Genomic DNA, 25,754 nt, shown 5'->3' on the forward strand with positions numbered 1-25,754 from the left:
ACGAATAATTGTAACTTCTCTAAAATCTTAATTTTAATCCTCTAACTCCCATCGCAACCTTCTTCCTTTCTTTTTTTCTTTTTCTTTTTTTTTTTTTTTTTTTTTTTTTTGAGATGGAGTTTCGCTCTTGTTGCCCAGGCTGGAGTGCAGTGGTGCGATCTCGGCTCACTGCAACCTCCACCTCCCAGGTTCAAGTGATTCTCCTGCCTCAGCCTCCCGAGTAGCTGGGATTACAAACACCCGGCACCAAGCCTGGCTAATTTTTGTATTTTTAATAGAGGCGGGGTTTCACCATGTTGGCCAGGCTGGTCTCGAACTCCCGACCTCAGGTGATCCACCTGCCTCGGACTTCCAAAGTGCTGGGATTACAGGTATGAGCCGTTGCGCCCGGCCACAACCTTCTTCCTTTCTAGCTCACTCCCTCTGATAATACTCCAACTCCAAAAACTTCAACTCCAAGACCCTAAATCCATTGATCCAACTACCTTTTCGCTATTCCTCCCCACACTGGCCTCATGTACTGACTTTCTTCCTGAAACAGCTTAGATTCTATTGTCCATCATGAAATGGAATCTAATAGAATCTAAGCTGTTTTGGTACATGAGGTACATGAAGTCGATTTCTTCAGTATTACCTTCATTTCTCTAGTCGTTTTCTGCTTTCTTTGTACTGACGGAACTCCAGCAATGGAGTGGGTGGAGAAAAAGCCAAAAGTGGTTGACTGACTCCCCGTAAATTTGAGATCATTATTGTCAAGGGGCCATAATGCATGGCCACCCTACCACATTTCTCCAGTTTCACACACTCTCCCACCTTGCTACATAACTATTTCAAGTCTCCTGTCTCTTCAAACCTCCAACACTTACTCCCTCATCCTCATTTAGCTGATGATTTTGCTTCCAATTCATGAGAAAATCAAACAAACCAAAAAGAACATCTACAAGTTCCCAGCACCCACCATGACTTCCAACTAACCTGTAACTCTGCTTTGATACTCTCTGCCTTCCTTTCCTTACTGCAAGCGAATTATTTGTCTTTTAGCTAATGTCAAATCCTCCTCAGTTCTCAAGCATCTGTGCTAAAAGACCCAGGTTTTATCCCCAATCACAAAACTAAATTTCTGTAAAATTAATTACTAGAAAAAATTAAAATTTAAAAACAAGCATCCAAAATGCAAGCCCAGACTTTTTAAAACCTGCTTAACCATTTTAAAGTGTATAGCTCAGTGGTATTAAATACATTCACATTGTTGTACAACCATCCCCATCAAGAACTCCAGAACTTATTTTTCTTTTATTTATTTATTTTTTGAGACAAGGTCTTACCGTGTCACCCATCAGGAGTACAGTGGCACAATCACGGCTCACTCAACCTCAAACTCCTGGGCTGAAGTAATCCTCCCACCTCAGCCTTCTAAGCAGCTGGGACTACAGGCACGTACCACCATGCCTGGCTAGTTATTTATTTATTTATTTATTGCAGAGACAAGGTCTCACTGTGTTGCCCAGGCTTGTCTCAAACTCCTAGACTCAAGTAATCCTCCTGCCACAGACTTCTAAAGTGCCGGGATTATGGTCGTGAGCCGATGTGCCAGGCCTCCAGAACTTTTTTATCTTGCAAAGCTGAAAGCTTGTACTCATTAAACAATAACTCCCCATTCCTAACTTCCCCCAATCCCCGGCCATCACTGTTCTGCTTTCTGTCTCTATTAATTTGACTATGCTAGGCAGAATTTTTATTATTAAATCCAGCACACATAAAATTTTTCTGTCAAATTGTTATAAAAGTTTCAAAATATTAATTCTGAATTGCTGTCACAAACTGGTGACAAACCATTTCTAGACGGTCACTAGTCCACTGATCACACTTTGAGAAGCTCAAGTACTAAATCTCATACCACATCACTTTCTCAAAGACACCTATCCAGCAATTCTTCCTCTCGCCTACATCACTATTTTTCTGCTATTACCTCTCATTGCTATAGCAACATGAATTTATTTCTTCCATCTTAAAACAATCAAACAAAAAACCCTCCCTTAGGTTGCAGTGAGCCGAGATCGCGCCACTGCACTCTAGCCTGGGCAACAGAGCGAGACTCCATCTCAAAAAAAAAAAACCCTCTCTTGACTGGACTTGACCCCCACCCACTGCCCCATTTCTCCATTCTCTTTTCTGCAAAATGCTTCACAAAGGTGGCTTGTATATAGTCTCACTCTGTTGCTCAGACTGGAGTGCAGTGGTGCAATCTCAGCTCACTACAACTTCCGCCTCCTGGGTTCAAGCGATCCTCCCACTTCAGCCTCCCAAGTAGCTGGGACTACAGGCGTGTGCCACCATGTCCAACTAATTTTTGTATTTTTTGTAAAGATAGGGTTTCATCATGTTGCCTAGGCTGGTCTCGAACTCCTGAGCTCAAGCAATCTGCCTGCCTCAGTCTCCCAAAATGCTGAGATTACAGGCATGAGCCACCTCGCCTGGCCTTGACATCCTTTTAATCATTTTTGGTGAGATCCTCTCTGGTTAAGCTTTTACCTCCTCCACTCCACTGAAATGCTCTTGTCAAGGTCACTAGTGGTGTCCATTTGCTGACACCAGTCAATTCTCAGTCCTCGTGTTACTTGACCTACCAACATCGCTAAACACAGCTCATTACTTCCCCCTCCTTGGCTACCACGACATTCCACCCCCTTGGGTCTTCCATCTCACTGGCTGCTCCTAGTTTCTCCTCATTTATCTGACCTCTAAATACTGTAGTACCCCAAGGCTCAATATTTAGACTTTTTATCTTTTCCATGTACACTCCTTCATAATCTTATCCCATCACGTTACTTTAAATATTATCTATGCTGTGATAACCCCAAAATTATATCTCTATTCTGAATTTCATACTTACATATCTAAATGCCAGCTAAACATCTCCCCTTATATGTCTAATAAGCTACAATTTTTCTTAGTAGTTACTCAATAGATTTCCCCTCAAGTAACACGGATAAGCCAATAAATACCACAGAGAATATGACCGCCAATATTAGCTTAGACCAATCACGATTTACTCTCCGTCTGATCTGTGAGTTACTTTCCCTAAGGACTTGCTTGTAGTGGAGGAAAATCATCATTAAAAATTAGAGTTCTAGGCTGGGTACAGTGGCTCAGGCCTGTAATCCCAGCAATTTAGGAGGCCGAGGCGGGTGGATCATGAGGTCAGGAGATGGAGACCAGCCTGGCCAACATGGTGAATCTCCATCTCTACTAAAAATACAAAAGAAATTAGCCAAGTTTAGTGGCACACACCTGTAGTCCCAGCTACTTGGGAGGCTGAGGCAGGAGAATCGCTTGAACCTGGCAAGCAGAAGTTGCAGTGAGCCGAGATCACTCCACTGCACTCCAACCTGGACGACAGAGAGAGACTCCTTCTCCAAAAAAAAAAAAAAAAAAAAAATACAGTTCTAGCCAGCCAAGGTGGTTGACACTTGTAATCCCAGCACTTTGGGAGGCCAAGGCAGACAGACGGTTTGAGACCAAGAGTTTGAGACTAGCCTGGGCAAGATGGTAAAATTCCATCTCTACAAAAAAAAATACCAAAAAGTAGCTGGGCATGGTGGTAGTTTCGGCTACTCAAGAGACTGAGGTGGAAGGATCACCTGAGCCCTGGAGGTCTAGGCTGTAGTGAGGCATCGTCGCGCCACTGCACTCCAGCCTGTGTGACAGAGTAAGATCCTATCTCAAAAAAAAAAAAAAAAAAAAAAAAAAAAAAAAATCAGGGTTCTGCCATCAAGAAAGATTGGAGTCACAGTTGATTTGCTTGATTTGCAATCAATGAAGCACAAACGAAGGATCAAAAATAAATCCAAATTACCTAGGAACTCAGTATAATACTAAAGGTAGCATTTCAAGTCAGAAAGAGAAAGGTGGAATTATATTTGGTGTTAGAATAACTGGATAGACATCTAGAAAATTTTAACTTGGATTTACACTTCACGCTATTCACCAAGACAAATTTCAAATATATAAAAGATTAAAATGTAAAAAAGAAGACCAGGCGTGGTGGCTCACGCCTGTAATTCCAGCACTTTGGGAGGCCTAGGCAGGCAGATCACTTAAAGTCAGGATTTTGAGACCACCCTGGCAAAGATGGTGAAACCCCATCTCTACTGAAAATACAAAATTAGGCAGGGCGCAGTGGCTCCCAGCACTTTGGAAGGTCAAGGCGGGTGAATCACAAGGTCAGGAGTTCAAGACCAGCCTGACCAAGATGGTGAAACCCCATCTCTATTAAAACTACAAAAATTAGCCAGGCGAGGTGGCAGGCACCTGTAATCCCAGCTACTCAGGTGGTAGAAACAGGAAAATCGCTTGAACCTGGGCGGCAGAGGTTGCAGTGAGCCAAGATCGAGCCACTGCACTCCAGCCTAGGTGACAGAGTGAGACTCCATCTCAAAATAAATAAATAAATAAACAAAATAAAAAAGAAGGAAGGAAACCATAACATACTGGAAGAAAGAACCATGGGAGAATTTTTTAGAATCTTAAAGTGAGGAAAATCTTTTTAAGTACAAAACAAGAGCTGGGCGCAGTGGCTCACACCTGTAATCCCAGGACTTTGGGAGGCTGAGGCAGGCAGATCACAATGTCAGGAGTTCAAGACCACCCTGGCCAACATGGCAAAACCTCGTGTCTACCAAAAATACAAAAATTAGCCGAGCATGGTGGTGGGTGCCTGTAATCCCAGCTACTCCAGAGGCTGAGGCAAAAGAATCCCTTGAAACCGGGAGGCGGAGGTTGCAGTGAGCTGAGATCGCACTCCTGCACTCCAGACTGGGCGAAAGAGGGAAACTCCATTTCAATAAATAAATAAATAAATAAGTACAAAACAAAACCAAGATGCCATGACAGAAAAGACTGATACATTCAGCTATGTAGAAATAAAAAATGTAAGGCAAAAGTCACCATAAGGAGAGTCAGACAACAAATGACTATATGTGTCTATATGTGACTATATGTGACTATATACACACACACACACACACACACACGCATTTCATATCATAGGAAAATGAATAATGTTCATATTTGTATTCAGAGCTGAAATCAGTAAGAACAAAACCCAAGGGGGAAAATGCACAAAAGATGTGAACTGATAGTTCAGAGAAAAAGAAATAGAAATGGCTCTTCAATGCTCACTCTTACTTATAATAAGATAAATGCAAATTAGAATTTCTTTGAAATTACCACTTCTTACCTATCAGATTGGCAGAGATTTATGACTGAGAAGATACCGTGTGGAAAGGCAGGGTGATGTTGAACAGGTATGTTCATATTTTGTTGGTGGGAGTGTGATTGGGATAACTTCTATGGAGGATAATTTAGCGGTGGCATTTATAACTTGCCTAAATGCACATTCCTTTTGACCCAGCCATTTCCCTTTTTTATTTCAGCAATTCCACTTTTAAAAGTTTAATTGATACACATGCTCAAGCCTTATTTGTAATAGCAAAAGACTGAAAACAATTTAATATTTTATTTTCATTTTATTTATCTATTTTTAGAGACAAGGTCTCACTCTGTTGCCCAGGTTGGAGTGCAGTGGCCCAATCATCGTTCGCTGCATCCTTGAACTCTGGAGCTCAAGCCATCCTCGCACCTCAGCCTCCCAAGTAGTTGATACTATAGGCATGGTAGAAAAAAATGAAAAAAATTTAACTTTTTGTACAGACGGGGACCGGTCAATGTTGTCTAGGCTGGTCTCAAACTCCTGGCTTCAAGCAATCCATCTGTCTCAGCCTTCCAAAGCACTGGGATTTTGGGCATGAGCCACTGTACCTGGCTTAAATGTTTATTAATACAGACCTGGTTAAATAACAGTGTAGTTATACAATGCATACTCTACAGCCTTAAAAAAGATTGAGAAAGCTCTTTGTCCACTAATAGGGAAATAGCTTCAAGATCTATTGTTAAGTGAAAAAGCAACGCCCTAAATAGCGTGTATTGCAGGCTAATATTCCTGTAAGAAGTGATGGTAGTAATACCCATTCATAATGCTTATATATGCATAAAATATCCCCAGAAGAATTTAACAGAAACTTACATCATTTCTGCAATGAAGAAAACTGGATGACCAGAGACAGGTAGGAGGGAGATTTTCATAGTATATAATCTTTTGTATCTTTTTGTTTATTTTTTATTTATTTTTACTTTTTTAAGACAGAGTCTCGTTCTGTCGCCCAGGTTGGAGTGCGGTGGCGCAATCTCTACTCACTGCAACCTCCACCTCCCAGGTTCAAGTGATTCTCCTGCCACAGCCTCCCGAGTAGCTGGGACTACAGGTGCCGACCACCACATCTGGCTAATTTTTGTTTTTGTTTTTTGAGGCGGAGTCTCACTTTGTCACCCAGGCTGGAGGTTAGTGGCACAATCTCGGCTCACTGCAAACTGCTTCCCGGGTTCAGGCGATTCTCCTGCCTCAGCCTCTTGAGTAGCTGGGATTACAGGCGTGTGACACCATGCCCGCCTAATTTTTGTATTTTTAGCAGGGACAGGGTTTCACCATGTTAGCCAGGCTGGTCACAAACTCCTGACTTCAAGTGATCCACCTGCCTCAGTCTCCCAAAGTGCTGGGATTACAGGTGTGAACCACCACACCCAACCTGATTTTTTTTTGAATCATGAAGATGTATTACTTATTTTTAAAGTAAATCAATAATTTTAAAAGTAGTAATTTAGAGCCACTTATCCTACAAGTAAAAATAATTTTTACAATGAGGAATGCCTTTATTGATTTTCTAATTTTTTTTTTTTTAAAGACAAGGTCTCGTTCTGTCACCCTGGCTGGAGTACAGTGGCACAATCATGGCTCACTGCAGCCTGAACCTCTTGGGCTCAAGCAATCCTTCTGCCTCAGTCTCCCAAATAACTCAGACTACAGGCACAAACTATCATGCTTGGCTAATGTAAAAAAAAGTTGTTGCTGGGCACGCTGGCTCAAGCCTATATCCCAGCACTTTGGGAGGCCAAGGAATGATGCAGATCACTTGAAGTCAGGAGTTTGAGACCAGCCTGGCCAACATGGTGAAACCCCATCTCTACTAAAAAATACAAAAAATAGCCAGGTGTGGTGGTGGGTGCCTGTAATCCTAGCTACTCAGGAGGCTGAGGCAGAAGAATCACTTGAACCCGGGGGGCGGAGGTTGCAGTGAGCTGAGATGGCACCACTGCACTCCAGCCTAGGCGACAGAGCAAAACTCCTTCTCAAAAAAAAAAAAAAAAAAATTAATGTTCTAATTTTAAGAGGGTCTGTACAGTTTTTTTGTTTTTTTTTTTAATTTTTGTTCAGTTAATTAGAATCAGGGAGCCAAGATTGTGCCCCTGCCCTCCAGCCTGGGTGATGGAGTGAGACCCTGTCTCAAAAAACAAACAACAACAACAAAGACTAAGGAGCACTGTACCAGGAGTCAGCATTGAATTCTAGTTCCTGGCTCTGATACTGGGGAGGTATGATTTAATGACCTTTAGGCTATCTGGCACCCTGAGATGCTGAGGCCTTGGACAAATCTTTCCTCTCCCTTTGGGGATAGGGGCTAGGTTTGATCATCTGTAAAATGTCCTGAGGCGGTAAGTGGTTTAATCTCTGTCACCCAGGCTGGAATGCAGTGGCATGACCTCAGCTCACTGCAACCTCCACTTCCTGGGTTCAAGCAATTCTTCCACCTCAGCTTCTCGAGTATCTGGGACTACAGGCATGCACCACCATGCCCGGCTAATTTTTGTCTTTTTAGTAGAGACGGGGTTTCGCCATGTTGGCCAGGCTGGTCTTGAACTCCTGGACTCAAGGGATCTGCCTGTCTCAGGCTCCCAAAGTGTTGGGATTACAGGCGTGAGCCACTGCACCTGGCCCCTAGAGTCTTGATTTGTTTAGGCAACTATGCCTCCAGGGTAGACAGGAAGTATCTAATATTTAACATGGGCCATAAGAATTCTGAGATATTAAGAGTATACATGGAAAGTCCTCTTGACGTGATGGCTCCAAAACCTCATAGGGGAGCTGGTAAGAACTCCTGACTATGGAATTAGGAATTATTATTATTTTATTCAGAGATGGAATCTTGCTCTGTCACTCAGGCTGGAGTGCAGTGGTGCGATCTTGGCTCACTGCAACCTCCACCTCCTGGGTTCAAATGATTCTCCTTCCTCAGCCTCCCAAGTAGCTGGGATTACAGGTGCACACCACCACACCTGGCTACTTTTTTTGTATTTTCAGTAGAGATGGGATTTCACCATGTTGGCCAGGCTGGTCTCGAACTCCTGACTTCAAGTGATCTGCCCACCTCAGCCTCCCAAAGTACTGAGATTACAGGCATGACTCACCACTCCCGGCTAATTTTTATATTTTTAGTAGAGATGGGGTTTCACCATGTTGGCCAGGTTGGTCTTCAACTCCTGGCCTCAAGGGATCCACCTGCCTCAGCCTCCTAAAGTGCTAGGATTACAGGCATGAGCCACCATGCCAGCCTGGAATCAGAAATTATATCTCCAGAGAAGAAAAAGGTAGATTAAAAAGCAATTAAGTATCTTTTTGACCTGTCTTGATCAAAAGGAACAACAAATGAAAGTTTTGTACAGAGAGAAAACAAACTCTTTGGACGTATATGTATATGTATATGTATATGTATATGTATATGTATATGTATATGTATATGTATATATGTACAGTGATGTAAACCACGTCTTCTTCTCTTTTTTTTGAGATGAAGTCTCTGTCACCCAGGCTGGAGTGCAGTGGCGTGATCTCAGCTCACTGCAACCTCCACCTCCCAGGTTCAAGAGATTCTGCTGCCTCAGCCTCCCAAGTAGCTGGGACTACAGGCACACGCCACCACGCCAAGCTAATTTTTGTATTTTTAGTAGAGACAGGGTGTCACCATATTGGCCATGCTGGTCTCGAACTCCTGACCTCGTGATCTGCCCGCCTCGGCTTCCCAAAGTGCTGGATTACAGGTGTGAGCCACCGTGCCCAGCCAAACCAGGCCTTCTTATGTGACTGATTAGGCTGACGCTAAGGTCTTCAGCAAAATTACATTTTACCATGCTCTGTCTTTTCTATAAATTACAAATCCTTCCTCTATTTTCCTTACCTTTTTTTTGGAGATAGGGTCTCACTCTGTCTCTCTCAAGCTAGAGTGCAATGGCATGATGACAACCCTCACTGCAGCCTCCACCTTCCAGACTCAAATGATCATCACACCTCAGTTTCCCAAGTAGTTGGTACTACAGGCATGTGCTAACACGACCAGCTAATTTTTTTACTTTTTGTACAGACAGGGTCTCCCTATGTTGCCCAGGCTTGTCTTAAACTCCTGGGCTCAAGTGATTCTCCTGCCTTGGCCTCCCAAAGTGTTGGGATTACAGGCGTGAGCCACCACGCCCAGCAATTTACTGACTTTTAATGTAAATAAGGAAGGTTAACTTCTACAGCTTGTGAACTATGTTTCAGAAAATTACATAAATGTGCAAAACATATTTATTGTCAGAAAGAACATTAGTTTGAGAAATGTGCCTTCTATTATTCTTTTAATCTATAAATGACCTCTCTAGTATTAGCTTTTCTTTTTTTTTTTTTGGAGACAGAGTCTCCCTCTGTATCCTAGGCTGGAGTACAGTGGTATGATCTCAGCTCACCGCAACCTCTGCCTCCTGGGTTCAAGCAATTCTCCTGCCTCAGCCTCCAGAGTAGCCGGGACTACAGGCGCATGCCACCATGCCCAGCTAATTTTTTTTTTTTTTTTTTTGAGACGGAGTCTGGCTCTGTCGCCCGGGCTGGAGTGCAGTGGCCGGATCTCAGCTCACTGCAAGCTCCGCCCCCCGGGTTTACGCCATTCTCCTGCCTCAGCCTCCCGAGTAGCTGGGACTACAGGCGCCCGCCGCCTCGCCCGGCTAGTTTTTTGTATTTTTTAATAGAGACGGGGTTTCACCGTGTTCGCCAGGATGGTCTCGATCTCCTGACCTCGTGATCCGCCCGTCTCGGCCTCCCAAAGTGCTGGGATTACAGGCTTGAGCCACCGCACCCGGCCTGCCCAGCTAATTTTTGTATTTTTAGTAGAGACGGGGTTGGCCAGGCTGGTCTTGAACTCCTCACCTTAAGTGATCCACCTGCTTCAGCCTCCCACAGTGTTGGGATAACAGGCATGAGCCACCACGCCCAGCTTTTTTTTTCCCTTTCCTCACCCCCCAAAACATAACGAAATCTCTGGAAGTGGAAAACAGTTTGGCAGTTCAGTCTGCTTTTACTCCCTGAAGTTGCTGGTTTTAGAATAAAGGTGGCTCCAGCTATTTCTGATTCAAACATCAAGGTGAACAGTATTCCACGGAATATGAAATTAAAGCCATTGGCCTCACATGGTGGCTAACGCCTGTAATCCTAGCACTTTGGGAGGCTGAGGTAGGTGAATTGCCTGAGCTCAGGAGTTCGAGACCAGCCTGGGCAATACAGTGAAACCCCCGTCTCTCCTAAAACACACACACACACACACACACACACACACACACACACACACACATAAATTAGCTGGGTGTGGCGGCGTACGTCTGTAGTCCCAGTTACTTGGGGGGCTGAGGCAGAAGAATTGCTTGAACCTAGGAGGCAGAGGTGGTAGTGAGCAGAAATCACACCACTGCCCTCAGCCTGGGCGACAGAGCAAGACTCCATCTCTAAAAGAAAAAAAAAAAGGAAATTAAAGCCCTTGGACACAGAGTTTGAAACTTTAGACCAAGGAGGGGAGCTGAAGGTTGCCCAAACTTCTGCTGTGGTTATGGAGAAATATGTGGCCAAAGTGGGCAAAGAACTGGCTACCAGGTGAAACATCCAAGTGTTAGGGTCATATTCTAAATCAACCATTTAAGGTTGCTATCACTCCCTCTTCATTGCTGTCATCAACTGAATACATTCATAGAAGACCTTGACACCTGACTCAATCTTCACTCTACTGCAATAATTGCCAAAGTGTGGGCCCCACCCTTGTTCCCAGGTGAGGCTTATTAGAAATGCAAATTATTGGGCCACCAAGACCAACTGAATCAGAAACTCTGGGTGTAGGGCCCAGTAAACTGTGTGTGTGTGTGTGTGTGTGTATGTGTGTGTGGTGTGTGTGTGTGTGTGTGTATGTGTGTGGGGGGTGTGTGTGGTGTGTGTGTATATGTGGTGTGTGTGTGTGTATGTGTGGGAGATGTGTGTGTGTGTGATGGGGTTTCGCTATGTAACCTAGGCTGGAGTGCAGAGACTATTCACAGGCATGATGTCACTGCTGCCCAGCCCAGGAGTTTTGGCCTCTTTTATTCCAACCTGGCAGTTCACGTTTCCTTGGGCAACCTGGTGGTCCTCTACTCCTGGGAGATCACCACACTGATGTTTAATTTAGTGCAGTCACCTGATTGACATAGCACACTAGAGCTCAGAATTCCTGTGCTCAAACGATTCTCCTGCCTCTGCCTCCCATGTAACTGGGACTACAGGTGCATGGCACTGCGTCCGGCTAAACTATATTTTAATATGTCTTCCAAGTGATTCTGACCTCCACTAAACTTTGAGAGCAACTGGGCTGTTACAATCCTACAACAACTTGGGTGACTTGAACATCCACCTCAATGACCCCTCAAGCTCTCTGGCCTCTCTGCTCCTTGACATCCTCAAATCTAATGAGTCTCCCTTTCACTTCAGCCACCCACTCCCATGGCTGGGCCCTAAACCTTGTCAAACTAAAAATTCTTTCATGTCTAAAGTCTGAAAATAAAGCCGGGCGTGGTGGCTCACGCCTGTAATCCCAGTACTTTGGGAGGCTGAGGTGGGCGGATCACAAGGTCAGGAGTTCGAGACCAGCCTGGCCAATGTGGTGAAACACCGTCTCTACTAAAAATACAAAAATTAGCCGGGTGTGGTGGCGGGTGCCTGTAGTCCAGTTACTTGGGAGGCTGAGGCAGAAGAATCACTTGAACCTGGGAGGTGGAGCTTGCAGTGAGCACCACTGCACTCCAGCCTGCAAGACAGAGTGAGACTCTCTCAAAAAAAAAAAAAAAAAAAGTCTGAAAATACTCTACACACTCATCACAATCTTTATCTTTGGACCACCTCCCTCTTTCTCTCTCTCTCTCTCTCTCTCTTTTTTTTTTCAAGACAGAGTCTCACTGGGGCCCAGGCTAGAGAGAAGTGGCATGATCTGTGCTCACTACAACCTCTGCCTCCCAGGTTCAAGCGATTCTCCTGTCTCAGCCTCCCGAGTAGCTGGGACCACAGGCACGTACTACCACACCCAGTTAATTTTTGTATTTTTGGCAGAGACGGGGTTTCGCTGTGTTGGCCAGGCTGGCTCTACACATTTTCAACCCCAGGACGATACCCTCATAGTAATACAGTATTCAGGATAAGTGAAAGGTATAGCTTTTCTTTTAAAAGCAAGGGAAAAGCTATTGTGAAAGTGGAGAGGTAAAAGGTAAATTCTTAGGCAGATTAATGTTAAGAAAGAATATACGCATCAGAGTTGTGAGAAGTGATTACCATAAAATTATTCATGCTTGTGTACCCTGTGGAAAATCTTCATGACCCTCCAGGGGGGGATGGGTTCCCCTGTTTGAAGCCTGAGCTTACAGCATTGCTGTTCTTTCCTCACGGGTCACTCTGGCGCAAATCTTTACAATTCACATGCCATAAAAAACTCAATATTTTAAGGTGTACAATTCAGTGACCCCTGGCAACCACTAATCTATATTCTATTTATGTGGATTTGCCTGTTCTGGATATATATGTGTGTGTGTGTGTGTGTGTGTGTGTGTGTGTGTGTCTCTCTCTCTCTCTCTATATATATATATATATTTTTTTTTTTTTCCAAGATAGGAGCTCGCTCTGTTACCTAGGCTGGATTGCACTGGCATGACCAGGGCTCACTGCAGCCTTGACCTCCTGGGCTCAGGTGATCCTCCCACTTTAGTCTCTTGAGTAGCTGGGTCTACAGTTGTGCGGCACCATGCCTAGCTAGTTTTTTGTGGTTTTTGTAGAGACAAGCTTTCGTCTTGTTTCCCAGGCTGGTCTTGAACTCCTGGGCTCAAAGGATCCTCCTGCCTGGGCCTCCCAAAGTGCTGGGATTAGCGCAGGGCTGATTCTGGATATTTAATATTAATGAAATTATACAATATGTTGCCTTTTGTATCTGACTTCTTTAATTTAGCATTATATTTTAAACATTCATTCATGTTGCAGTATGTATCAGAACTTCACTCCATTTTACAGCTAATATTCCATTGTATGGGGGTATCATATTTTGTTTATTCATTCATCAGATGATGGACATTTGGGGTGTTTCCAGTTTTGGCTACTATGGATAATGCTGCTATGAACATTGGTGGACAAGTTTTTATGCGAATGTTTACCTTCATGTCTCTTGGATATACACCTAGGAGTGGAATTGCTGGGTCAGGCAGTAACTCTTATTTTATTTTATTTTATTTTGAGACAGAGTTTCGGTTTGTCGCCCAGGCTGGAGTGCAGTGGCACGATCTCAGCTCACTACAACCTCTGCCTCCCAGGTTCAAGCGACTCTACTGCCTTAGCCTCCTGAGTAGCTGAGATTACAGGTGTGCACCACTACACCTGGCTAATTTTTGTAGTTTTAATAGAGACAGGTTTTCACCACGTTGGTCAGGCTGGTCTCAAACTCCTGACCTCGTGATCCACCCACCTTGGCCTCCCAAAATACTGGGATTATAGGTATGAGCCACCATGCCCTGCCAACTCTAACTTTTTAGTGAACTGCCAAACTGTTTTTCAAGACAGCTGTACCATTTTGCATTCCCAGTAGCAGTGTCTGAGAGTTCCAGTTTCTCCACATCCTCATCAACACTTGTTATTGTTCATCTTTTTTGTTATAATAATCCCAGTGGGTGCAAAATAGTATCTCACTGTGGTTTTAATTTGCATTTTCCTAATGAGTAATGATGTTGAGCATCTTTCAATGTGCTTAAAAGCTCTCTCAAGGCTCAAACCTTCAAACGATTCTCCTGCCTTAGCCTCCTGAGTAGCTGGGACTACAGGAATATGCCACCACGCTCAGCTAATTTTTGTATTTTTAGTAGAGATGGGGTTTCACCGTGTTGGCCAGGATGGTCTCGATATCTTGACCTCGTGATCCACCTGCCTCAGACTCCCAAAGTGCTAGGATTACAGGCATGAGCCACCGTGCCCAGCCTCAGGAATTTTCAATGGCTCTACAACTCCTATAGAATAAGGGTCCCGCTTTTTTTTTTTTTTTTTTTTTTTTTTTTTTTGAGGCAGTTTCCCTCTTGTCACCCAGGCTGGTGTGCAGTGGTGTAATATCGGCTCACTGCAACATTTGCCTCCCGGGTTCAAGCGATTCTCCTGTCTCAGCCTCCTGAGTAGCTGGGATTACAGGTGCATGCCACCAAACCCGGCTAATTTTTTGTATTTTAGTAGAGATGGGGTTTCATCGTGTTGCCCAGGCTGGTCTTGAACTCCTGAGCTCAGGCAATCCACCCGCCTTGGCCTCCCAAAGTGCTGGGATTACAGGTGTGAGCCACTGTGCCTGGCCAAGGGCCACACTCTTAATTTGACAATTGAGGCACTTTCCCATCTGGCCTGTCTCTATGTTTTAGGCATCAACACTTTCACTCCATGTCTTCTGGCTCTGCTCTAGCTATACTGAATTACTCGTAGCTCTTGGAATATACAGTGCTACTTTAAGCCTTTGTGTATTTGCTCATGGCTTTCTTTCCGCCAGGAAATCCTTTCTTGCTTTCTTCAAATGTGCCTTTACTTGCATTTACTAATAGATTGAGGCATCTCCTCCTCACAGCCTTTCCTGATCACCCTTCCATAATTAGGTTAATTGTCTTTCATGAGCTTCCCTCCAAAGAGTCTACTGTATTGGGGTTGTGCCTTTTGTTTGCCTTCCCAAATAGGTTAGGAGCTCCTCTGGAGCATTGACTGGATTTGATTTATCTCTCTCTTTTTTTTTTTTTTTTTTTTTTTTGAGACAGAGTCTTGCTCTGTCACCCAGGTTGGAGTGCAGTGGCGATCACAGCTCACTGCAAGCTCCGCCTCCCGGCTTCACGCCATTCTCCTGCCTCAGCGTCCTGAGTAAGCTGGGATTACAGGTGCCCACCACCACGCCCGGCTAGATTTCTCTCTCTCTTTAGGGCCCAGAACATGGCCCGACTGGAAGGGATTAACTTCATGGTATCCTGTTGTCCCTCAAATGCCCTCTGGCTCAGAACCTGCTTCATTTCCTCAAGAGAAGGCAAAGCCAGCTTACCTTTAGGCATCTTAACCCAGACCTTAGACAGAAAACCTTCCAGTTGCAAGAGTTTGTAATAGTAAAGACATTTTAAAAAGGAGCAATAAGGTAATATTTTACTCCTTAATATTAATCCATTTTATTTCATCTCACCAACTATGGGCATTGGGTTTCTTATTGTCAATATTTGTTATGCCTTATTATGGGCAGACACCTTCACTTTTATGTAATTATCTTATTGGAGGGGTGATATAGAGTACAGTACTTGTTAGGAGCATGGCTCTAGAGCAAGCCATTCTGCCCGGATTTCACTCCCAGCTCCACATTTACTAGCCATATGATCTTAGAGAAGTTACGTGACACATCTATGTGTCGATTTCTTTTTTTCTTTTCTTTTTTTTTTTGAGGTGGAGTCTCACTCTGTCTCCCAGGCTGTAGTGCAGAGGCACGATCTCGGCTCACTGCAACCTCCGCCTCCCAGGTTCAAGCGATTCTCCTGCCTCAGCCTCCAGAGTAGCTGGGATTACAGGCGCCTGCCATTGCTCCTGGCTAATTTTATTATTTTTAGTAGAGACAGGGTTTCACCATCTTGGCCAGGCTGGTCTTGAACTCCTGACCTCATGATCCACCTGCCTCAGCCTCCCAAAGTGCTGGGATTACAGGCATGAGTTACCACGCCCAGCTGTGTCCGTTTCTTTACGTACAAAATTGGTGTGATAATCTTCCTTAACTCGTAGCATCTAGCAGATTAACTGAGTTACTATATATTTATGCTATTACATATATAAGGCTCTTAAAATAGGACCTGGCAAGGCCAGGCACAGTGGCTTAGTCATATAATCCCAGAACTTGGGAGGCCAAGGAGGGTGGATTACTTGAGGCCAGGAGTTCGAGACCAGCCTGGCCAATATGGCCAAACCCCGTCTCTACTAAAAATACAAAAATTAGTCAGGCGTTGTGGTGCACACTTGTAGTAGAGGCTGAGGCAGGAGAATTGCTTGGGCCTCCGAGGCAGAGGTTGCAGTGAGCTGAGATCCTGCCACTGCACTCCAGCCTGGGTGACAGAGCAAGACTCTGTCTCAAAAAATAAAAAAAAGAAAGAAAAAAAAAACAGGACTTGGCAAGATATAACTGTTATATAAGTATTGGCTATTATTATAAAATCCTCCTGCAAATCCTGCAAGCTAGACATTATTTTTTTTGGCTGGGGCTGGGGGGAATGGAGCAATCCTTTATTTTTACACACTTTGACAAGGAGGTTTTCTGTAAACAACCTTTCCAGTGGAGAACAGAGAACAGGAAAATCAGCCTCCAGACATCACCAGCTGCTCTGCTCAGGGCTGAGGCTCCCCATTGCCCATGTGGTGAGGTGGAGGTGTGTGTACTTCCCTTCCTTTATCAGCTTATCCTGCTGCTTCCTAATGGTACTCACATGTCTCATTGTTTTCTGCTGAAGTATACATTCTATAAAATCATGATATTCTATAGATTCTATGCATACTAACGATTCCATGTGCACATTCTATCCATTCTTTTTGAAAAGCCTGGCATAGAGCAGGACTCTTGTGGGGCTGTTCAGCACTTTGGATTGTCCACCATCAATCTATGTTAAGGCCGAATGTTTTCAGCACATCCAAGAAAGGCATGGCGATCCAATGCTCATGCCCTTGTCTCTTCTCTGGGCCCCACCCCCCACTTTTTTTTTTTTCTGAGACGGGAGTGCAGTGGGATGATCTTGGCTCACTGCAACCTCTGCCTCCTGGGTTCAAGCGATTCTCCTGCCTCAGCCTCCCGAGTAGCTGGGACTACAGGTGTGTGCCACCATGCCTGGCTAATTTTTGTATTTTTAGTAGAGATGGATTTTGCCATGTTGGCCAGGCTGGTCTCGAACTCCTGAACTCAGGTGATCCACCCACCTTGGCCTCCCAAAGTGCTGGGATTACAGGTATGAGCCACTGAACCTGGACTCAAGCTAGACATTATTATCCCCATTTTACAGATGAAGAAACCGAAGCTTAGAGAGAGAAGGGACTTGTCCCACATTATAGAATTAAATCAACTCCTAGGATTGATAACTGATCCTGGAGTGCAGTGGTCGGATCTCAGCTCACTGCAAGCTCCGCCTCCTGGGTTTATGCCATTCTCCTGCCTCAGCCTCCCGAGTAGCTGGGACTACAGACGCCCGCCACCTTGCCCGGCTAGTTTTTCGTATTTTTTAGTAGAGATGGGGTTTCACCGTGTCAGCCAGGATGGTCTCGATCTCCTGACCTCGTGATCCGCCTGTCTCGGCCTCCCAAAGTGCTGGGATTACAGGCTTGAGCCACCGCGCCCGGCCTAGAGGACCTTTTTTTTTTTTTTTTGAGGCAGAGTCTTGCTCTGTTGCCCAGGCTGGAGTGCAGTGGCACAATCTCAGCTCACCACTACCTCTGCCTCTTGGGTTCAAGCGATTCTCCTGCCTCAGCCTCCCGAGTAGCTGGGACTACAGGCATGTGCCACAACGCCCAGCTAATTTTTGTATTTTTAGTAGAGAGAGGGTTTCACCATGTTGGCCAGGCTGGTCTCGAACTCCTGACCTTGTGATCCATCCACCTCGGCCTCCCAAAGTGCTGGGATTACAGGCATGAGCCACCACACCCGGCCCGGGGGACCCTTCTATAGAGGGTGCTGTGTCCATCTCCTACAAATTATGCATCTACCAGGAACAATGTATGTGTGTTTTGCAATAGTGGTAAAATTATACTTCCTGAGTCATTCTCAACTGTCATCTACTATTCACTGTTCTAGCCTTTTCCTAGGAGGTCAGATGCTTGTAAATAATTTATTCTCCAACAAAAAATGCCTTTCCTAAACGAAGAATTCCATGGTGGTGTGGGAGTAAATTTCCTAACTGACGATAACTCTTTTACTGCACATTTTTTTCACTGGGCATGTGCTCAATAAATACCTCTCCTTTGTGTCATGCTGTGTGCTGGACACTGAGGACACAGAAATAGATAAAACCCAGGCCCTGCCCTCAAGGTACTCAAGTCTAGTAGGCAGGGAAGGAGGACAACAGAAAAAGAACATGGTAAGTACTCTCATAAAAAGAAACGCCGGGCGCGGTGGCTCAAGCCTGTAATCCCAGCACTTTGGAAGGCCGAGGTGGGTGGATCACGAGGTCAGGAGACTGAGACCATCCTGGCTAACACGGTGAAACTCTGTCTCTACTAAAAATACAAAAAATTAGCCGGGCCTGGTGGCGGGCGCCTGTAGTTCCAGCTACTCGGGAGGCTGAGGCAGGAGAATGGAGTGAACCCGGGAGGCAGAGCTTGCAGTGAGCCGAGATCGCGCCACTGCACTCCAGCCTGGTCGATAGAGCGAGACTCTGTCTCATAAACAAAAACAAAAACAAAAACAAAATATGGTTGTGTGTGATGGCTTATGCCTGTAGTTTCAGTTACTCAGGAGGCCGAGGTGGGAGGATAGACTGAGCCCAGGAGTTTGAGGCTGCAGTGCACCATGGTCATGCCTGTAAAATAGCCACTGCACTCTAGTCTGGGCAACACAGTGAAACCGTGTCTCAAAAAAGAAAAAAAAAAAAAAAAAGGAAGCAGCAGCACTTGCTAAAGCACAGAGGCATCCAGCCTGCTGGTAGCGGCAGTCAGTGGTCAGAGCAGGCTTCTCGAAAGAGGCACTACTTGACCTGGGATTTGTTTGTTTGTTTGTTTGTTTGTTTTGAGACGGAGTTTCGCTGTTGTTGCCCAGGCTGGAGTGCAATGGCACAATCTCAGCTCACCGCAACCTCCGCCTCCTGGGTTCAAGCGATTCTCCTGCCTCAGCCTCCCAAGTAGCTGGGATTACAGGCATGTGCCACCATGCCCTGCTAATTTTGTATTTTTAGTAGAGACAGGGTTTCTCTGTGTTGGTCAGTCTGGTCTCGAGCTCCCGACCTCAGGTGACCCACCCGCCTTGGCCTCCCAAAGCACTGGGGTTACAGACGTGAGCCACTGCACCTGGCCTTGACCTGGGTTTTGAAGGAAAAATAATTACCTTAATTAAGGGAGAGGGAAGAGCATTCTAGGCATAGGGAATCACATGTGTGAAGGCACCAGAACGTGAAACCAGATGATGTTTATAGGGTCAACAAATAATTTGGGATGAGGTTCAAAGAGTGTGTATGGGAGGGAAGAGACCAAGCTGGAAAGGCAGGCTGCAGCAGATGGTCAAAGGTTAGGGGCGTATACTTTAATGCCGTGTGACATTTAGTTACAGTTCTCTTCTGGCACAACTGCTTTTTTCTGACAGTCAGTACAGTCAGTATTTGATTACATTTAGAAGTCCAGATTAATTTATTCACTCATCAACATGGGCTGAGCACCTCACTGTGTCAGTTTTTTTGTGCAGGCAGGCGGCCTCAGGAATAGACTTTTGGGGTCATAGCTTGAAATCTTGTGAGCTTTTTTTAGAAGGCAGTAAATCTCACCCCTGACTTGAGATGATTTATCCTGAAACCTGATTCCTTCCTTGTCCTTGGTGTTGCAACCTTTCTTGGTCATTTGGATTTCTGTGAGCATGCTGCAGTGACCTGGGTCCACACACACATTACAGGAATGGCTAGAATCAGAAGCTGAACCAGCCAGCTTAGGTGGTGAACACATGCCCAGTGTGCTCCCGCACGTGAGCCTCATGAATGAGATGGAGAAGGCAGAGAATATCAGGTCCCTACTCTTTGGGATTTCATAGTCTTTTTTTTTTTTTTTTTTTTTTGAGACGGAGTCTCGCTCTGTCGCCCAGGCTGGAGTGCAGTGGCGCGATCTCGGCTCACTGCAAGCTCCGCCTCCCGGGTTCACGCCATTCTCCTGCCTCAGCCTCCAGAGTAGCTGGGACTACAGGCGCCCGCAACCGCGCCCGGCTAATTTTTTGTATTTTTAGTAGAGACGGGGTTTCACCGTGGTCTCGATCTCCTGACCTTGTGATCCGCCCGCCTCGGCCTCCCAAAGCGCTGGGATTACAGGCGTGAGCCACCGCGCCCGGCCGGGATTTCATAGTCTTAAAAGCAGAAAGTTGGCCTGGCGTGGTGGCTTATGCTTATAATCCCACCATTTTGGGAGGCTGAGGTGGTTGGATCACGAGGTCAGGAGGTCAAGACCAGCCCGACCAAGATGGTGAAACCCTCTCTCAATAAAAAAAAATACAAAAAAATTAGCCGGGCGTGGTGATGGGTGTCTGTAATCCCAGCTACTCGGGAGGCTGAGGTAGAGAACTGCTTGAATCCGGGAGGTGGACATTGCTGTGAGCCAAGATGGTGCCACTGTACTTCAGCCTGGGGGGCAGAATGAGACTCCGTCTCAAAAAAAAAAAAAAAAAAAAATAGACCTAGAAGCATTGTTATAAGTTACTAACTACATAGGATAAACTGAGCACTTACAAAGTGCTTCACTCTGTGTTGGGACCTGGAAGGCAAATAAAGAAATCAGACTTGGTTCCTATCCTTATGGTGCTCAGTCTGGTAAAACAGGCCATGACCACAGTGCTTCAGGAAGTGGAGGAGCCCTCAGTTGGCTAACCACAGTCCACTGTCAACCAGTAAGGATTAGGAAGGCATCCTAGACAAAGGCTGGCGATCGGGGGACATAGTTTGAACTGACACTGGAGAGAGGTGGAAAGAGCAGCTCACATAGACAAAACAGCCTGAGGAGTTGAGAGAAGAGGAGTGGGTCAGAGGGATTGGTTTGTCTAGTATAGGTGGGGAAGTAGCAAGTGGAGTGGTCAGCAGGGGCCAGATGGGAGGGCCTGGAATGCTGAGCTAAGGATGTGGGCATTGTGGAGACGTTGGTCTCCAAATGGGGGTGATACAGGTCTTTTAGAAAGACAAGTCCCTTTCATTCCTGGGCTCAGTGTGCTCACCTATAAAATGAGGGAGTTGAAGATTATTTTCAAAATCATTCCAGTGCATGTATCCTATGATTTACAGCATTGTTTCTTAAAGTTTATTGTGTATCTGTGTCACCTGCGGATCTCAGTAAAATGCATATTCTGGCCAGGCAGTGTGGCTCACACCTGTAGTTTCAGCTACTTGGGAAACTGAGGTGGGAGGGTTGCTTGAGCACAGCCTGGGCAACATAATGAGACCCCAGTCTCTAAAAATAATAATAATTTTAGGCCAGGTGCAGTGGCTCACGCCTGTAATCCCAGCACTTTGGGAGCCCAAAGCAGGTGGATCACCTGAGGTCAGGAGTTCGAGACCATCCTGGCCCACATGCCGAAACTCTGTCTCTACTAAAAATACAAAAATTAGCTGGGCGTGGTGACACATGCCTGTAATCCCAGCTACTCAGGAGGCTGAGGCAGGAGAATCAATTGAACCTGGGAGGTGGAGGTTGCAGTAAGCCAAGATTGTGCCATTGCACTCCAGCCTTGGTGACAAGAGCAAAACTCCATCTCAAAAAATAATAATAATAATTTTTAAAATGCATATTTTGGTTCAGTAGGTGTAGTGGGGGTCCCAAGGTTCTCCAATGATATGGATGCTGCTGGTCCTCAAGCCACACTTTGAGCAGCAAGGATTTAATTCTTGGGTACTCAAAGTATAGTCTGAGGTCCAGCCTTTGTCAGCCATATAATGCTCTATAAGTTATCTCATTAGAGCCGGGTGCGGTGGCTCACACCTGCAATCTCAGCACTTTGGGAGGCTGAGGCGGGCGGATCACTTGTGGTCAGGAGTTCGAGACCAGCCTGACCAACATGGAGAAACCCTGTCTCTACTAAAAATACAAAATAAGCCAGGTGTGGTGGCGCATGCCTGTAATCCCAGCTATTCGGGAGGCTGAAGCAGGAGAATTACTTGAACCCAGGAGGCGGAGGTTGTAGTGAGCCAAGATCACACCATTGCACTCCAGCCTGGGTAACAAGAGCAAAACTCTGTCCTCACCACCAAAAAAAAAAAAACGTTATCTCATTAGAAATAGTGTCCTACCTAATTTTTACAGTGTTTTAAGGTTTGCAAAGAGATATACAAACCTTATTTCCTTCACTGCTTTCAGCAGTTCTTCTTGAGAGGTAATTTTTTTTTTTTTTTTAAAGACACGGTCTCACTCTGTCATCCAGGCTAGAGTGCAGTGGCACAATCATGGCTCACTGAAGTCTCAAATTCCTGGGCTCAATCAGTCCTTCTGCCTTAGCCTCCCAAGTAACTGAGACTACAAGCACATGCTGCCATACCTGGCTAATGTTTTTATTTTTTGTAGAGACGGGGTCTCTTTATGTTACCCAGGCTGGTCTTAAACTCCTAGGCCCAAGGGATCCTCTCACCTTGTCCTCCCAAAGTGCTAAAATTACAGGCATGAGTCACAGCACCTGGCCAAGACAACACTTTCATGGTTGTGTAAAACACCCTTTAAACTTAGGTATTGAGGTTGGTTTGTCTTTTCCCAGCCTCAAGGTGGGGTAGAGATTGGGAGTCCCATTTTACAGATGAGAAGACTGAGGTTCTAAAAAGAGAATAAAAGAGAGTGGATTTAGTCAAAGCCAAACAAACACTACAGAAGTAGCACCACAGTAATTAATATTGAAACCTCTATTCCAGTGCTTATTTCCAGCAAATGTCTTTCTTTTTTATTTATTTATTATTTATTAATTTTTATGTTTTGAAATGGAGCCTCGCTCTGTCACCCAGGCTGGAGTGCAGTGGCACAATCTTGGCTCACTGCAACCTCCGCCTCCCGGGTTCAAGCAGTTCTCTGCCTCAGCCTCCCAAGTAGCTGGGATTACAGGCACATGTCACCATGCCCAGCAAATTTTTTTGTAATTTTAGTAGAGACGGGGTTTCACCATCTTGGCCAGGCTGGTTTTGAACTCCTGACCTCATGATTCACCTGCCTCGGCCTCCAAAACTGCTGGGTTCACAGGCATGAGCCACTATGCCCGGTCTTTTTAAAATTTAATTTAATTTTATTTTTTGTCTTTTTAAAGATGGAGTTTCGTTCTTGTTGCCCAGGCTGGAGTGCAGTGGCACAGTCTCAACTCACTGCAACCTCTGCCTCCCCAGTTCAAGCGATTCTCCTGCCTCAGCCTCTCATATAGCTGGGATTACATGCACCCACCACCATGCCCAGCTAATTTTTGTATTTTTGGTAGAGACAGGGTTTCACCATGTTGGCCAGGCTGGTCTCGAACTCCTGACCTCAGGTTATCCACCCAGTTCAGCCTCCCAAAGTGCTGGGATTATAGGTGTGAGCTACGACACCGGCCCCCTGGCCCTTTTTTTTTTGAGAGAGAATCTCACTCTGTCATCCAGGCTGGAGTACAGTGGTGTGAACTCTGCTCATTGCAACCTCTGCCTCCTGGGGTCAAGCAATTCTCCTGCCTCAGCCTCCCAAGTAGCTGGGAAGACAGGTGCCTGCAACCATGCCCAGCTAATTTTTGTATTTTTAGTAGAAATGGGGTTACCGTGTTGTCCAGGATGGTCTGGAACTCCTGACCTCAAGTGGTCTGCCTGCCTCTGCCTCCTAAAGTACTGGGATTGCAGGCATGAGCCACCGCACCTGGCCAGAGAAAGTTACCTTTAAACAATTGGAAAGTATGAAATATGCAAATGTAGGAAAGAAGGCTTATTGGTGTGTGTGGCTTACCATTGAGCTGTCAGCTCTAAAGATGGATTATAGAGGAAGCTCATTCTGACTAGAGAGAGATTAATATTAATCTCTGACTTTTGTGTATACGTTCATCAAATATTTGTCAAGCCCTACTCTTCACCATGCCCTATGTTAGATTCTGATGGCAAAAGCATGAATCAGTTCTCAGAGAGCTCACTGCTTAGTCTAAGACAGCATTTCACTGTTTACAAACCCTTTTCCCATTATTAATGATAAATATGTCCATCAAAACTGATAGATGAGCTGGGTGTGGTGGCTCAGACCTGTAATCCCAGCACCTTGGGAGGTTGAGGATGGAGGATACCTTGAGCTCAGGAGTTCAAAACCAGCCTGGACAACATGGGGAAACCCTATTTCTACACAAAAGATACAAAAATCAGCTGTGCACTGCACCTGTAGTCCCAGCTACAGGCTGAGGCGGGAGGATTGTTTGAGCCCCAGAGATTGAGGCTGCAGAGAGCCATGACTACACCACTGCACTCCAGCCTGGGTGACATAGTGAGACCCTGTTTCAAAAATGACAATAATAACTGTCATTTGCTGGGTGTATAATATGTGCCAATGTTGTGCTAAACTTTACACATCAGTATAATTATGTTAATCCTCAAAAATCTTATTAGAATATACACTACAAGAAGGCAGGGATTTTTTTTTTTTTTTTTTTTTTTTTGAGACGGAGTCTCACGCTGTTTCCCAGGCTGGAGTGCAGTGGCGCGATCTCGGCTCACTGCAAGCTCCGCCTCCCGGGTTCCCGCCATTCTCCTGCCTCAGCCTCCTGAGTAGCTGGGACTACAGGCGCCCGCCACCGCGCCCGGCTAATTTTTTGTATTTTTAGTAGAGACGGGGTTTCACTGTGGTCTCGATCTCCTGACCTTGTGATCCGCCCGCCTCGGCCTCCCAAAGTGCTGGGATTACAGGCTTGAGCCACCGCGCCCGGCCGGGATTTTTTTTTATATTAACATATAAACATTTATTCTTTTAAATGTATTAATGCATTTAAATTTTCCTTTTTTATCTTTAATTTTTAATTTTTAAATATTTTTTTTCTATTTTCTACACAACCAATTTTTTATTCCTAACTTGCATTATTTTTCTTTTTTTATTATTATACTTTAAGTTCTAGGGTACATGTGCACAACATGCAGGTTTGTTACATATGTATACATCTGCCATGTTGGTGTGCTACACCCATTAACTTGTCATTTACATTAGGTATATCTCCTAATGCTGTCCCTCCTCCCTCCTCCCACTGCACGACAGGCCCTGGTGTGTGATGTTCCCCATCCTGTGTCCAAGTGCTCTCATTGTTCAATTCCCACCTATGAGTGAGAACATGCAGTGTTTGGTTTTCTGTCCTTGCAATAGTTTGCTCAGAATGATGGTTTCCAGCTTAATCCATGTCCCTACAAAGGACATGAACTCATCCTTTTTTATGGCTGCATAGTATTCCATGGTGCATATGTGCCACATTTTCTTAATCCAATCTATCATTGATGGACATTTGGGTTGGTCCAAGTCTTTGCTATTATGAATAGTGGAGGGCAGGTATTTTTGTCTGTTTTGTTTACTGATGCATCCCTAGAACCTGGAAGAGTGCTTGTCACATGATAGGCACTCAAAAAATGTTGATGAATACATTAATAAACAACACTGTTAGGCAGGGCACGGTGGCTCACTCCTGTAATCCCAGCACTTTTGGGAGGCCCAAGTGGATGGATCACTTGAGGTCAGGAGTTTGAGACCAGACTGGCCAACATGGTGAAACCCCGTCTCTACCAAAAAATACAAAAATTAGTCAGGCATGGTAGTGCACACCTGTAGTCCCAGCTAC

General features: G+C 45.1%; 1 pseudogene; it reads right to left on the reverse strand.

Annotated features, from left to right (window-relative positions):
- Positions 1-16,624: 16,624 nt before the first annotated feature.
- On the reverse strand, positions 16,625-16,936 carry LOC100430723 (NADH dehydrogenase [ubiquinone] iron-sulfur protein 5 pseudogene; annotated as a pseudogene).
- Positions 16,937-25,754: the final 8,818 nt, after the last annotated feature.

This window comes from Macaca mulatta, chromosome 1 (genome assembly GCF_049350105.2).
Source record: "Macaca mulatta isolate MMU2019108-1 chromosome 1, T2T-MMU8v2.0, whole genome shotgun sequence".
NCBI lineage: Eukaryota > Metazoa > Chordata > Mammalia > Primates > Cercopithecidae > Macaca > Macaca mulatta.